This window comes from Argentina anserina, chromosome 1, assembly GCF_933775445.1.
Source record: "Argentina anserina chromosome 1, drPotAnse1.1, whole genome shotgun sequence".
Classification (NCBI taxonomy): domain Eukaryota; kingdom Viridiplantae; phylum Streptophyta; class Magnoliopsida; order Rosales; family Rosaceae; genus Argentina; species Argentina anserina.
This window is the reverse complement of record NC_065872.1, coordinates 1,964,042-1,977,178: the sequence shown is the minus strand read 5'-3', so window position 1 is coordinate 1,977,178 and position 13,137 is coordinate 1,964,042.

Genomic DNA, 13,137 nt, shown 5'->3' with positions numbered 1-13,137 from the left:
CATCTTTAGTTTCTTGTTGGATGGAGTTCTTTCTTAGGGAGGGAATAACGACTTTTAAATTTACACGGCTTCTTCATATCTAAATGAATTAGTTGGAGCTTGTTCATCAAATTAGAGCCATATCCAAACTTACGCAACACAGAACTTTGTTCATTGATCAATTATTAGCTAGCTACATCATATGAAGTTGCTGATTTGATTGATGTCCACACACCTCTATACCATATACAATACAATAGTAAAATTCAAAGGACACGATGAATCATATGGTTAATTAGGACATTTATAAATTCGATGAATTCAGGAATAAGTAGTAGTCAAGTGAAGAAGGATCAGACAGAAACCTTTAGCGCCCATAGAAGCAAATTGCTAACTACCAATTACCAACTAAGACGCAATTTACCGGAGCCACGTACTGCTGTAGTCTGCTATACTCGTCCTAAATGGTCGCTCTAGCCTGAGTAGCCTCGATCGTATTGCATGCATGTAGTTTCCACCGTGAGTCTTTGATATCGATCGATCAATCAGATATCTGTGAGCTAGTTTGTCTTCCACCTTCGGCTAGCTAGCTGGATTTGAATGGTTTACACGTACATGAAAATGAAAGGATGTACGTTGATCCAATTCCTAGTGTAGGGCTGCACTGTACGTTATGCATGTCAGCATTGATTTCAAAGAGCAAAATAACAAAACAAGTTTCCAGATAACTTGAGAATATATGAGCTAGATATTCCGAGTCCATTATCTCTGTTCGGGTGTAAATTTGTAGGATAAGAGGATATGACATACGAATTGGAGGAATTTTATGAGGTCGCTGAAGCTGTGTAGTCAGGCCCCCATAGTTCCATGCAGTATGTGTTTGATGCATGCCTCTACAAAACTTATCTACGTGATTAGGTTTACATAACTTTTTGAAATTAAGAGTGATCATGACTTAAAAACCCCGACTATACGCGTACGATAACTCTAAACTATTTTGCACACTACACTATCACACAACATGGCCAAATTTTAACATTAGAACACATGCTTATTTTGAATATCTTCTTGATTTATCATTATATAGCTCGATACCACATGAGTGATCGGATGATAAAAAAATAAATCTCTCTCTTATTAATAATTTCATTAAATAATGAGATGAGAAACATCACGCTATGCAATCGACACCTTTGTAATAATCTCATTACTCATATTATTTGTGTTCAATCAACATCTTAAACTTTGCCTTAAAACTATATCACACTTCACATACATCGTATCAAATACACATTACATTGGCCGATTTTCTTAAGCTGAACAAGATTATAGTAATGAGAATGTGGCAACCCCACCTTATCCAATTTCACATGGCTACTTGGATGCACACTACCCTAATCACTCGCCATGTAACGCTAATGAAAACCTTATATTAAAATTGTTATCATACAAACACCAACATAATAATGTAGTTAACCCCATTCCTCAATCATTAGGTCAATATCACTTACCAAAATACATATTTCATTATTTAGGGGTTAAATATATAAATATTCTATTGTTGTATTTCCAGGCTGTATCCCTCCTAAATAGACGGTTGCCTCGTTGTGGAGAAAGTGAACCTTTCCGGGGCCCACCAAAACTTAAAGGACCTGGTTATTAGTTAACGGCTATTCAAACTGCTTTGTGGTAATACCGTGCCACCCTTACGCGCACTAGTAATTTACGTAGTTGCCACTACTCACTGTTTAGTGCCCGTTCTACGTCGTCGTCAAAACAAACGTCTCGAACATGGGTTCTGCTAGGAGACGCTGAACACAAACTATTTAGTTTGCCTACTTAGTTTATTTCTTGGTTTCCTAATTAGCTACATGAACACCAACAATACAAGCACGTTCATAATCATAATTGCAACTTTGCAAGAGTCTTAGTTTCGTCGGTCGTATATGATACATGTTTACCAAATAGTTGTTCGTGTATATTGTGACTCTAAGCGACGCCAGCTAGTTACTAATAACTTCTTCGATCAAGAACAAGTTGAGTGCATTGTTGGCTAACATTGAATCTTTTAAAACTTTTAATGGCCGGGTTTGTATTTAGGACAATATCATCATGTATAAATAGAAGTGAGCTATCATTAGGAATGCAAGACAGTCGGGACTAAAGTTGAAATTGACATGTGAAGACTATGAGTAGGAAGATGCTTGATTCTTTGAAGCAGTGAGCCAGCAAAGATTGAACAGTCAAAACTGGGAGGCATGGAGGACAAAGCAAGGTTATTAGTTATCTCAAACCCATAAGGATATTTGTAGTCTTTGGGGTATATTATCACACACTCGGTCAGTATTATTAATCGATGTGACATTAATTTAAGCGTGTTATAATGTAATTATTTAATATTTTGTATATGGTAGTATCTTTTAATTTCTATATTATTATTTAATTACAACTTTATTTTTATAAATGATAAATTTAATAAATGTATCATTAAAAATATTAAAATTTAAAATTGTATTTCATAAAAATTATATTACATGAACTTTAATTAATTTAAGTTACATAAATAATAGTTACAAAATACTAGTAATCATGATCATTTGGTGTATCGGTCGGCATTTCCGAATAATAGACATCATCAGATGACGGGAATAACTCACGTTGCCTATATTTTTTACATAGTCATAAACTATTCGTTCTATTTTAAATGATTGTTATATTTGTCGCTTTTATTTGTAATTTAATTAAAAATTATTACTTTTAATAAGTGATTATTGTTTGTTCCTTCATTCAAAATTATTAGTATTAGATCTGTAGTATTGTTGTATATTTAAGAAATTATTACACTATAGAAAAAAAACAAATTTAATTCAAGTTTAATATTGTACTATATTATTTTAACAAAGAAAAATATAGTTTTTCTTTTTCAAATAATGAAATATATATATATATATTCACTAAACAATGTTGTTATGTATTTATGAAATTATTAACAAAACAACAATAAAAAATTATTTTTGAGACGGAACTCACGTTTGATAGTGTGCCATAAAAGTGTACCAGAACTAGCACATCGATCGGAGACGAAGTGTGCTACAATTTAGAAATTATGACACAATAACCCATGGATTGGAAATGGCCTTGCATATTTTGCCCCATCAAAGCAGAGATTTCTTCATCACCAAACACCAACAGAAGATTAACAACCTCAAAGTACCAAATAGATGCATCCAAATGTGTTTATATATCAACAAAGGTTCGTGGATATGCATGGTGTTGACATGTTATAAAACTATGTTGGTTGAGGAGATGGCACCTTTGAGAATTGAATGGTGTTTTAAAAACCAAATTTAATTCGTTTAATCAATTAATCATATGGCTACAAAAATAACAAATCAAAAGTGTTATAACTTAGGTGAGGAGATGGCAGATTTGAGAATTGAATGGTGTTTTAAAAACCAAATTTAATTCGTTTAATCATGTGGCTACAAAAATAACAAATCAAAAGTGCTATAACCCCTTATTATTATAGGAATATCGTGTTGATATGAATGACAGTATGAGTGTACAGAAGCTTTTTTGAGCTGATGAATATTCAACTAGTATATATGAAGCGCAAAATATGGTTGAGCTACTTGCCCATCTTTTTGGAGATTAATCGTGCATAATTTTCAAATACTTACCCATCGAGCTAATATGTAGGTCAACCATTAGTACGTGGACTATTTGCAATACAATTCTACGTATATCGTTCGTATGGTTACAATTTTCTTGTTAACTTGTGTGGAAGCTACAAGATTGATGGTGACAACAAGTTTAATTTGTTTTTTTGTTTTCTTTGGCAAGAAGGACAAACTAATAATTTAGCATCAATTTGTAAAAGCTTAATTTTTTTAAAATATAAACATCTTGTTCCTCGCAAATAAAACAACCAAAGCAAATCGATTACAACTGCTTATTTGCCAAAACTCGTTGTCTATGGAAATATCGACAATATCCTACAAAAAGACCAATATGTTGATATGTAAACAGTTACCCTACCGTCTCTTGAGCAAACTGAATCAATAACAAAAATGTACATAGTGTTCCGGGAGAATTACTATTCTACCCTTTTGTGTGTCTTAGCCTAATAGGTTTCCTGTTAGGAGATAGATTAGCATCTCCGTAGTAGATTAGGACTCCGAATCCTACGGGATTGTGGTGTTGTAAATGCCTATATATAGGCCCCCATATCATTCAATAATATACAAGTATTTCATCCTCAAACACGTTATCAGCACGAAGCCCTAAAACCCTGAATCTTTTAGAGCCTTCCGAAATTTTTTCCCTTGCATCCCTGCAGCCCCGCAGCCCTACAGCCATGCAGCCCCGCAGCCCTGCAGCCCCGCAGCCCCGCAAAGCTTCCTCCGCATTCGCCGCTCGCCGCATTCGCCGCTCGCCGCATTCGTCGCTCGCCGCATTCGCCGCTCGCCGCTCGCTGCTCGCCTCAAAGCATTCAAAATTGCTTCTCCCGCATATTCACGCAAGAGACGTGAAAGTCACAAGCAAGGACTTCGCTCAAGAGAAGCTACTCCCGTATACTACAAACCTCCCAAGGTAAATTTTTATAAACGTTTCCGCTTTTGAACGTATAGATATATTATATCGGGCGCTATTAGCCTTCTTCTTGTCTTAATTCCGGCCTTTCTTATAACGCCGATGAGACTATAGAGGGATGGGTTTCCCCTCTTGGTCGATGTTTTCTGTGTGACGGTCCTGGGGGAGTCACGATTGTTTTGAAAGGGAAGTTAATCGATTTTCGTGTGGTCGCCTGAGTGCACCGCTGTTTTGGGTGCGATCATGAGTATCGCCGCTTGCATCGATTTTTTCTTGTGACCATATACGTCACCCCTTCTAATTCCTATTATACTTGAATCTAATCGATTCCGTATTCGTTTTGTAGATGTCATCGCCATCTCGACCGGAATTTGGCCTTCTTGATCTAGAAGGAAAGGAATACCACCGCTGGGTTTCCGACATGGAACTCGCGTTTGAGAGCCGAGGGATTGAAGGCATGTTTGCCGACCCTCCTGCTGATTTCCCACCTATGGCTAAGACTCAGACTCTCATCTTTATGAGACGTCACATCCATGCAACTCTCAAGAGGCAATACTTGAACGTAAAAGATCCTAAAGAATTATGGGACAAACTACGCTTGCGGTACAACAACGTTCATGATAAGCTTCTTCCTGAATTGACCATTAGATGGGATAACATCCGTCTATTGGACTATAAAAGAGTGGATGAGTTCAATCAGGATATGCTATGCTTGCAATCCGATCTTGGCACCGTTGGTGTCATTAAGACCGACCTAGATCTTCTCAATAAGACATTGGACACGTTTCCAATCAACTATGAGGTTCAAGCTCATACGTACCGCACTCATGTAGAGGAAGGGAAGATCCGGTCTTTTGCCGACTTAATGGCACTCTTAGCTAAGAAGGAGAGACATTCTGAAATTCTCCTCAACAACAACAATAGACCTGTTGGCACTAAAATAATTTCTACGCCACAGGCTAACTATGGGAAAGCTCCTAAGCAAAAGAATCAATCAAGGAACGCTCCATATCAGCACCAAAATAACAACTCTCGTGGTGGGAGGCAACAAGGCCGATCTCGGCCTCGGTTCAATACATGGACCCGTGATGGTGGTGGCGCCGCACCCTCAGGGGGAGGCCGTCCCCGTCCCACACTTCAAGGAGGCCGTGCGCCTCCTAATGCCTCCACTTCCGGTAATGGCAAGTCTCCATGCTTCAAATGTGGCTCCTTTAAGCACTTTAATCGCGATTGTCGCGCTAGCAAAGAGATGATCAAGGCTTACTCCGCCTACAAGAAGTTTCTACAACCCGAATCGAATCATGTGGATGAGGACCATGAGATCGAGACTCACCATATCTCCATGAAACCCGAGCCCCTTGCTTCTAAAGCTAGGCCTCCGGTTGCTACCATGGATACTCCCGACTTTGATTAGTCGTTTTAGCTTCTTTAGCTTTATGATTCAAGTATCGTTATGGCCGACCGCCATTGTTATTTTCATTGACTTTGTAATAGTCTTTTTGGAATTAGAAGTTTATGTGTGATGTATTAAAGATTGGCATTCAATAAAATTTCTCATTTCTTGCTTACAAGACGATCTCTTTGAGAATTTTATTTATCCGACACTTAGCATGATGATCAACGTGTGCAACTCACGTGGTTTTTAAATTGGACGCTTTTTGGGTCACATGGGACCCCAATAGCACTACATTGTGAATTTGGAACTTAAAATTCGGAAAACGAACCTCGGAACGTCGAAAACGACGTCGTTTTGCCTTGGCCGGCCCCGGTTACTATTCCGGCGTTTCCGGCACGTTTTGCCGGCGTATTCGCCGTCTTCCGGCCATTTCCCGACGTTTCCGGCACCGCCACTTGACTCCTGCCGGCGTCCCCTGTCGGACCTGAAGTCCCGGCCTCCATACCGGCCAGTTTCGACAGCCGCCGGCCGGTTTTTCCGGCAATAGGTGCCGCCGGTTTTCCACCGAGTTTTTCGACGATTTTTTTTCGTCGTTTTCTCGTGATTCTTCTGGCATATTGCAGCAGCCCCTGCTGCCACGTTTTCCTCGTCCAAAAATTCACCCGGTTTAGAGTTCTTTTGACATGGTTTTCCGTTTTGTTTTTCCGGTTTTCTCCAAGTCCGTTATATGCACTCACCGGTACTCTTTGTGTGTGTTTCCACACCATTTTTGGATGGTTTATACCACCCTCGTTTACTGTTTGGTATTTCACTGCTTCAATACCATGATTTCCAACTCTTTAGTTGAAGAATGTAGTACTATTGCCATGTGATACATGATAGGAGCACTTTGTGCAACGTTCTTAACATGTTTTTACCTCAATTTGTTCTTTGCTTAGCCCTTATTGTTGTACTATTGAGTCATTGAGTCGTAGTAAGAGTTTTGAGCGGTATTAGATGTATTTTTGTGCTTACATGAGTTAAAACGCATAATTGGTTTAGAGTCCTAGTTTGACTAGGAATCCTTGTTAGGTTTTGAAACTAATTATCTCTTACTTATTATTTTATTTTCTTATTTTCAGATTGGATTGAAGAGATAATTAAAGAAAAAAAGATGGAGCCAAGTCATGCAACAATTAAATAGAAGATGATCATTAAAGGCATAAAACATGGCATGTTTTAGGAAATAAAACATGGCATGTTTTAGGGATTAAAGCATGCCATGTTTTAGGGAATACAACTTTCCATGTTTTAGGGATTAAAGCATGACATTATTATAGGAAGAAAGAAGCAATTTCAAACCCTCCATCTTTCCTCTATATATACATGGCTTCACCTCTCAAATAGGATCACTTCTCATTTGCATTCAAGAGCCAAACCTCTACCAAAATACTACCTCAAACATCCTTTACCAAAACAGCAAGCCATTCTCCCCATATACAAATTCCATCTCCACCGAAATCACCATTGAAGACACACCTCCAAGGTTCCTACAACGTGTGATTTTCGCAACTCTTCTCCACGGGTTTGTTCGTTTTTGATTTTTTACAATACTTTGTCTATGAAGATTGTAGTATGATGTTTGTGTGGGATTATTGTTTTGTATTAAGAATCGAAATTTTCAGATTGTTTTATTGGATTTTTGGTTCTTTGCCAAATTAATGGTTTCCTATAATTAATGAGTTTGTATTTCTATTGTTGTGTTCTAATCATCTTTCTCATACTTTTAGATAATTTTCAGATATGTGCATATGAATTTAGTGCTTGGATGTAGTCCCTAAGATTGTGTTTGAGTGCTAGATTCATCAACCATATTGACACAAATCGAATCATGCCCTAAGTAGGTTCGGTTTGTGTTGATTAAAAGTGGTAAAAATTCTGGAAATTTGCATGTAAAACCATGGTGGGTGACGCCATACATGAAACATGTCTCCAACAAAGATTTGGTGCTTAAATGTAATTGAATTTGATTTATACTCTAAGTGTTATTGAATTTGATTGCATGCAAATTTAGATTAGGCCCTAAGTCAATCTAAATGTTAATTGAAATCTTGCATGATTAGATGATCCCCTAAGGCTCTAATTGTATTGGTGTCTAAAAAGTATGTAATTGGTTGAATTAGAATGCATGATAGGTTCGAACTTGTAATTATGTGGTGTAATGGTAAATTTGGTTTAAGTTTGTTAAAGAGAAGTCGATCATGTAAATAGTAATTTAGGTTTTATTTTAGTAGTTAATAATCAATCTCAAACCCCCCATTATTTGTTAACACTAAAAGTTTAGAGTTCCCTTCAATTCCCCGGAAAGAACGATCCCTGCTTATTCTATACTAACGATGATATTTTACAGGGTTTATTATAGACGTTTTAACAAAACGCTCTATCATTTTGGCGCCGTTGCCGGGGAATTGAGAAAATCTCAATTCTTTGAAGTGTTAATTTTGTACTATATTGTATATTTGTAAAAATAAATTCATGTGAATAGTAACATTCAGTAAAAACAATTATAAGTTTTTTTTTACATCTAAAAAAAAAGTAAATCTGTAAATTTTTTTTTACTTTTTTTTGTAAGTGTAAAAATGTAAAAATACTTATAAATTGTAAAAATAAAAAGTAAAAAAAACTTTATCTTTGTAAAAATAAATTTTGTGTACAGTAAATAGTAAATTAAAAAAAAATAAAAAATAAATGTATGTGAACAGTACTAGGTAACAGTAAAATACGCACAGTAAAAATTAAACTTTTTTTTTAAAAAAAAAATTTGTGATAAATGTTTTAATTTTGTTGTAGTATGCATATAGGATACTTGTTATACTTAGATAATTTTTAAGGAAACTAAATGTTTATTTATGCTTAGTTTATTGTAAGTTATAAAGTGAACGGAATAGGTAAAGTCCATTTTGTTAATATTAGCCTTAACCCTCCATTTGTACCTTGCTAAGGTCACTTGGGGTTGATGGCGGCTTTTATTAACACTTTGCGAGCAGTCTAACACACAAATTTATTCCGAGCTGAGTAAGGGGCATGCTATTTTCATTACCCTGGTTCAAGGTTTACAAAATTTGATCTCAGAGGCCCATAGACTGACATACATCTCGGTGATGGAGTCGATAGTGGAAACATCCTTTCGAGGGTGTAGCCTCCGTGGTGTCCAACAAATGAGTCATGCCTTGCGACTATTTCTGAATCTAGCTATCCAGCCTTCTGAAACAAAAGAATGAGTTTGTGTCTAGACAACATACTTAGGCCGCATGTCCATCTCGCTTTATAACTTAGAAAATAACTTTGTATAAATAGATGTATATAGTTTCAAAAGAAAATGATATTCTAACTTTTAAGGTATATCGGATAAAGCAAGACCCTTACTTGGGGCTGTTTCAGTCTGTTGCACAGTTAGCTCTTCTGCTCCACGTACCTTAAATGTTAGGATTGTGTGTGAATAAAATCAATTAGACTTAGTAATACTTTATGTAGATTTCGTAACATTAAAAATAAAATAAAATAAAAATTAAAAAATTAAAAAAGAATAAAAAAACAAAAAAAATGAAAAATAATAACAAAAAATGATTAGAGGAAAGAAGTTCCAAGTGGGCCAGAAAGTTCTGTTATTCCATTCGAGGCTTATGTTATTTCCAGGGAAACTTCGTTCGCGTTGGGTTGGCCCATTTGTTGTTACTAACGTGTTTGCTCATGGTGCAGTTGAGATTAAAAGTGATACAACAGGGAAGGCATTCAAGGTGAATGGGCATCGACTTAAGCCCTACTATGAGCCATTTGAGGAGCACACGTATGAGGAGACAATTGTGAGAGATGCGCCTAAATGAGAATGAACATGAGAGAGTCTAGGCTGAGAGACTATAAAACTCAAGCGCTGCATGGGAGACAACCCATTTCAACCGTATCTGTGGAGGAGTCGTCTACGGGAGTTTGAATTTTCTAATCCCTTCACTCTTATGGTTGACTTGTATATGTGTTGATATGTGATCTTATTCTATGCTTGTGAATTACATTCTTACTATTGAGCTTACATTGAGGACAATGTAATTTTCTCAGTGTGGGGTAGGGTTGCAAGTTCATTGATTATTTGTGTCACGATAAAAAAAAATTCCAAAAAAAAATTATTGCTTTATTGAGTCTTAGGATGCCCCTAAAGTCTAGGATGATTATGTCTCTAAAATACATAGATGATGGTTTTGCATTTCATACGAATTGAATTGTAAGTTTCATTGATGATGTGGATTTGGTATGAACATGTGAGATTTCGATTGATTGATTATGACATACATGTTTTGGTCAGTTTAAAGTCCATAACAACCTGTGAGTTTTTTAGCCTATATGTACTTTTTTTTATGAGATGTAATTTGAAATTTCGTGATTATTCATGAACCTCATTATTCTTTGCATATTCAATAACTATGTGTCATAGCTTTTAATGGACTCTAGAATTTACTAGAACTCACTTTGGTGATTGTTGAAACATTTAAGTCATAAAATGCTCTGATTTTGAAAATGATTTATGGATCATTTCTAGGAATACCACCACTTTAGCCAAACAACCATGTATCCCTATATGTGCCCTGTTTGGGACCCCTTAGTTGAACCACATTTGAGCCTACATTGAGCCTTTTATTCATCACCTATGTTATCTCCATGCTTAGTATAGTTACCTCTACCTTGTCTTATAGATTTGGCAGAATTCTTATTGAGATGATGTTGTGATGATACATGAAATAAGTGTGGGGTGGAAGACATTTGAAAAAAAAATCAATAAGCTTTTAAGCAAGCATTGCCGGAAAAAAAGAAAAAAAGAAAAAAAAGAGAATGATGAACTCGGCAAGAAAAGAAAAAAAATGTTATGTTGTCTTTCATTTGTGATTTGGAGTTGAGTTGTAATTGAAGGTCTAAAAATTTTTACTTGACCTTTGTCCATGTTCACTTTGTGGTTAGAATGATGATTGTGCCCAACTTGTTATATTCGGCCCCTGATGGTGTGTGGTGTCATAAGGATGATGTTTACTCTGCTAAGTCTATAGGATTACCTTTGTGATTCCTTGATATTCCATGCCTTTAGCTACGCCTAAACATTTACATTATCTAATGATCCTAATGATTCTTAAAATGAGCAAATCTTGGTTTGTGGAGATGATCACAAGAGTTGAGCATATGGTTTTGGTCCATTTGTGCACTTAGTTGTTAAATGAGGTTTTCCTATGTTATTCACAAAGTGCTTTCATTTGTTGAAATATGCAAGTTATTTGATGCCTTAATATCCTTTCTCTTGCATATACTTATGTGTGAATTATAACCATGAATCTGAGTGAAAAGAAGAGAGTATGCCTTGTGAGGATGATTGGATTGACTAAACATGTTAAATGCTTATTGTCTCAAATCTGACTAATTCATACTATGAAGCATGTTTATGAAACTTGGAATTTATGTGTTTACATTCAAATGCTTAAACTTGAAAACTATGTGTTTTGAGATTCTGAGACAATCATTTAGGGGCAATAGTGTCTCATTTAGTTTTGTTTTGCTAAGGGACTAGCAAAAGCCAAGTGTGGGGTAGTTGATAGGAGCACTTTGTGCAACGTTCTTAACATGTTTTTACCTCAATTTGTTCTTTGCTTAGCCCTTATTGTTGTACTATTGAGTCATTGAGTCGTAGTAAGAGTTTTGAGCGGTATTAGATGTATTTTTGTGCTTACATGAGTTAAAACGCATAATTGGTTTAGAGTCCTAGTTTGACTAGGAATCCTTGTTAGGTTTTGAAACTAATTATCTCTTACTTATGATTTTATTTTCTTATTTTCAGATTGGATTGAAGAGATAATTAAAGAAAAAAAGATGGAGCCAAGTCATGCAACAATTAAATAGAAGATGATCATTAAAGGCATAAAACATGGCATGTTTTAGGAAATAAAACATGGCATGTTTTAGGGATTAAAGCATGCCATGTTTTAGGGAATACAACTTTCCATGTTTTAGGGATTAAAGCATGACATTATTATAGGAAGAAAGAAGCAATTTCAAACCCTCCATCTTTCCTCTATATATACATGGCTTCACCTCTCAAATAGGATCACTTCTCATTTGCATTCAAGAGCCAAACCTCTACCAAAATACTACCTCAAACATCCTTTACCAAAACAGCAAGCCATTCTCCCCATATACAAATTCCATCTCCACCGAAATCACCATTGAAGACACACCTCCAAGGTTCCTACAACGTGTGATTTTCGCAACTCTTCTCCACGGGTTTGTTCGTTTTTGATTTTTTACAATACTTTGTCTATGAAGATTGTAGTATGATGTTTGTGTGGGATTATTGTTTTGTATTAAGAATCGAAATTTTCAGATTGTTTTATTGGATTTTTGGTTCTTTGCCAAATTAATGGTTTCCTATAATTAATGAGTTTGTATTTCTATTGTTGTGTTCTAATCATCTTTCTCATACTTTTAGATAATTTTCAGATATGTGCATATGAATTTAGTGCTTGGATGTAGTCCCTAAGATTGTGTTTGAGTGCTAGATTCATCAACCATATTGACACAAATCGAATCATGCCCTAAGTAGGTTCGGTTTGTGTTGATTAAAAGTGGTAAAAATTCTGGAAATTTGCATGTAAAACCATGGTGGGTGACGCCATACATGAAACATGTCTCCAACAAAGATTTGGTGCTTAAATGTAATTGAATTTGATTTATACTCTAAGTGTTATTGAATTTGATTGCATGCAAATTTAGATTAGGCCCTAAGTCAATCTAAATGTTAATTGAAATCTTGCATGATTAGATGATCCCCTAAGGCTCTAATTGTATTGGTGTCTAAAAAGTATGTAATTGGTTGAATTAGAATGCATGATAGGTTCGAACTTGTAATTATGTGGTGTAATGGTAAATTTGGTTTAAGTTTGTTAAAGAGAAGTTGATCATGTAAATAGTAATTTAGGTTTTATTTTAGTAGTTAATAATCAATCTCAAACCCCCCATTATTTGTTAACACTAAAAGTTTAGAGTTCCCTTCAATTCCCCGAAAAGAACGATCCCTGCTTATTCTATACTAACGATGATATTTTACAGGGTTTATTATAGACGTTTTAACAAAACGCTCTATCAATACATTCGATGGG